We start from the raw sequence: 2,850 nt of genomic DNA, 5'->3' as shown, positions 1-2,850 counted from the left end.
GGAAGAGAATCCAGCAGGAAGGCAATCAAGGCAGGGTTTACCTGGAGCAGTTTGGTAGAAGCTTTCTAGCTCCTTGATGTGACTATTCCCCAGAAAGGAACTTCAGAGGAACATTTGTAATGCAGCAGGATAATTCACACTGGAGACTTAGGGCACATGAAGTTTCAGTTAAGAAGTGTACTTGCTTCGTTCTCTGTAAACTTTCTGAATGATAGTGAAATAGGGGACTTTAAAACATGTCTTATATTTTTTCCAAGAACAAGAATTAATGCAACCTCTATAGAGTATGTTCACAGTCTTGTTCAATCTTTATTGAACATATTTGCTTTTCTAGGAACTGGGTTAGGAGCTAGGAATTAGTCCAAGGTGAATAAGAAATGAATCCAAACTTCAAAGATACATACAGGGAATGACAAATTAGCAAGAAGACCCTCCTGCTGGAGGGTCATACACGAAGAATGCAATTCTGGGTATTAAGTGAATAATCACCATAAGACAATAATGGGTCAAATGTTACATAGTTCAGACAATGGAGAAATTATTATTGGTTAGCAGGGATGCTTTATGGAGAAGATGGCATTTTATCAGGGTATTGAAATATAGGTAAAAGTCATATATGCCTAATGATGAGGTATAGGGAAATGGTACAGAGGCCAGTAGTTCATTTTAATAACTCTGTTCTCTGCCTGGATTCATTCTATGGTCTGTATTAAGGACCACTAGTCCTGACTCAAGAACTTCCTCCCAATAGCCTTCCTTCTTTGTCTTTAAAATAAATGGGGGAACTACTTGGATTTAAGTGGATAAAAATACCAGATGTCAACACACACACACACACACACACACACATGGCAGATGCATAAATTCTGCCTTCAAAGAATGTAGGGCACCTGTTAACTCACAATCAGAATATGTGAAACAAGAAGTGGGTGAAAACTGATGAGTTTGAAAATCAGCTGCAGGGACAGGGATACCACAAACAGACAAGGCACCTCACCTATGGGAAACCCAGAAAAGCCCAGAATAGCAGACAGCAGGTAGACTGGAGCAAGGTGTAGGGTGTGAGTCAAGTGGATTTGTTAGGACTGTTTCATGCTAGGTCCCAATAGCAACCCTGCCCAGCTAATCAACTGCATGCATTCCTTCCATTCCAGATCAGAAGATCTTCCATGGGGAAAAATACCCAGAATAAAGACCTGCAGATGCTAACATTAAATGTGCCTTCATAGTGGAGCCTATGGCCATTGTGTAGCAAATTTTTCAGTAGTCTTATTTGAAAGCACGTTATTCTAAAATAAGCTTTTTTTGTACTTCACTCACAAATTGGACTAGACAGCCAGGTATCATCTAACATGAAAGACATGAATGAGCAGGAAAAAGGAACTCGAGAAAGAGATGAATGAGAAACAGAAGAAAAACTTAAAATACAACTAATATTCCCAGAGCAACAAAGAAATATACTGTCTCTAAGAAGCCAGAACAGACGCTATAACAAAGAAGAATGAAGAGGAGTGGTTGGTGGGGGAAGGATATGGAAGGAGAAGAAAAGAAAAAGGAAACATGAAAAACCATCAGTTAGAAAGAGGAGGACTAGGCACTGAATCAAGACCAATGTTTGCTGTACCTATTGGTTTCAAACAGGAGCCAAGAGTGATACCTTCCGTTGGTCTGTTGGCTATTCAGTATCTCAGAGGGAATGGCCAATTCATTTGGAAGAAACATGGTTTAGAATATGTCTTTTTCTGTTGCTTGTTCTGTGGTATTTGGGATTGAACCTAGGGTCTTAAGCATGAGAGGCAAGAGCTATACCAGTGAGCTATATCTCCAGTTTTTCTTTTTTGTTATTATTTTTGTTTTGAGATGGGATATTGGTAAGTTTCCAAGTTTGGCCTTGAACTTGGGATCCTTCCTTTTTTGTGTGTGGTGCTGAGGATTGAATCCAGGGCCTTGTAAATGCAAGGCAAGCCACTCTACCAGGTGAGCTATATCCCCAGCACAAACTTGAGATCCTTTTGCCTCAACCTCTCAAGTTGTTGGGATTACAGGTGTGCATCACCATGCCTAGCAGTATCTTTTTTTTTAACAGAAAGATTGAACTGTGTTAGATTTAAAAATGAATTATTCTGTGATGATAGGGATTTAACCAAAATAATATTTCAGAGGAACTTTTGAGTTTTCTGTTCTATCTACTTTCCTACTCTCCCTTTTCCTCTCACTCTCTTGCATGCCTTGTGGCTTTTGGGGCATTCATCAAACAATCTCATCTTGCCCAAAGTTTTAAAGCAATATTTAATTTTAATTTACATTTCTGCTGATTATCATTAGATTCATCACTAGTGAACTTAGATGTTGACTGCAGTAAACTTGGAATATGTTTTTTTTAAAATACTGTTTACTGTGGTAAAATATATATAACAAAGTTTACTTTAACTGTTTTTAAGTGTACAGTGCTTAAATATGTGTCCTAAATTTCAGAAATTAAATAGCCCCTATTCAGTTGTATAAGCCAGAAATTGTTTTTCCCTGTGATCAGGTAGCACTTCATTGTGTATTTTTAAAGATCCTGTTTTGTGTGTTTATTTATAGGAGTTGGGAGGGGGGTGAAGTTTTTGGAAGAACTTTGATAATTAACAATGTTCAGTGTGTTGTGCAACCACTCCTACTGGACTTTTCTAGAACTTTTCCATCAATCCTGGCATAAACTCTGTACCTTTTAAATATTAACTCTCCTCTTCCCCTTTCCCTCAGCCCCTGGTAACCACTGTTCTATCTTCCAGATGGTTATATTCCATTCTAAAAATATTTTTAGAATGAATTTTCCTAGAAAAAAAATAATAATAATTTTTTTAA

The 2,850-nt window shown here is 37.7% G+C and overlaps 1 non-coding gene across 1 annotated transcript; it reads left to right on the top strand.

Annotated features, from left to right (window-relative positions):
- The first annotated feature begins 1,591 nt into the window (after window positions 1-1,591).
- Window positions 1,592-1,724, top strand: LOC113181857 (small nucleolar RNA SNORA2/SNORA34 family). The gene has a single exon (XR_003300638.1). It is a non-coding gene; the product is annotated as a small nucleolar RNA SNORA2/SNORA34 family (small nucleolar RNA).
- The last annotated feature ends 1,126 nt before the right edge of the window (window positions 1,725-2,850 follow it).

The sequence above is a fragment of the Urocitellus parryii genome, chromosome 9 (assembly GCF_045843805.1).
Source record: "Urocitellus parryii isolate mUroPar1 chromosome 9, mUroPar1.hap1, whole genome shotgun sequence".
Taxonomy (NCBI): Eukaryota; Metazoa; Chordata; class Mammalia; order Rodentia; family Sciuridae; genus Urocitellus; species Urocitellus parryii.
The sequence above is the reverse complement of the archived record's forward strand: the minus strand, read 5'-3'. Positions and strand labels throughout refer to the sequence as shown.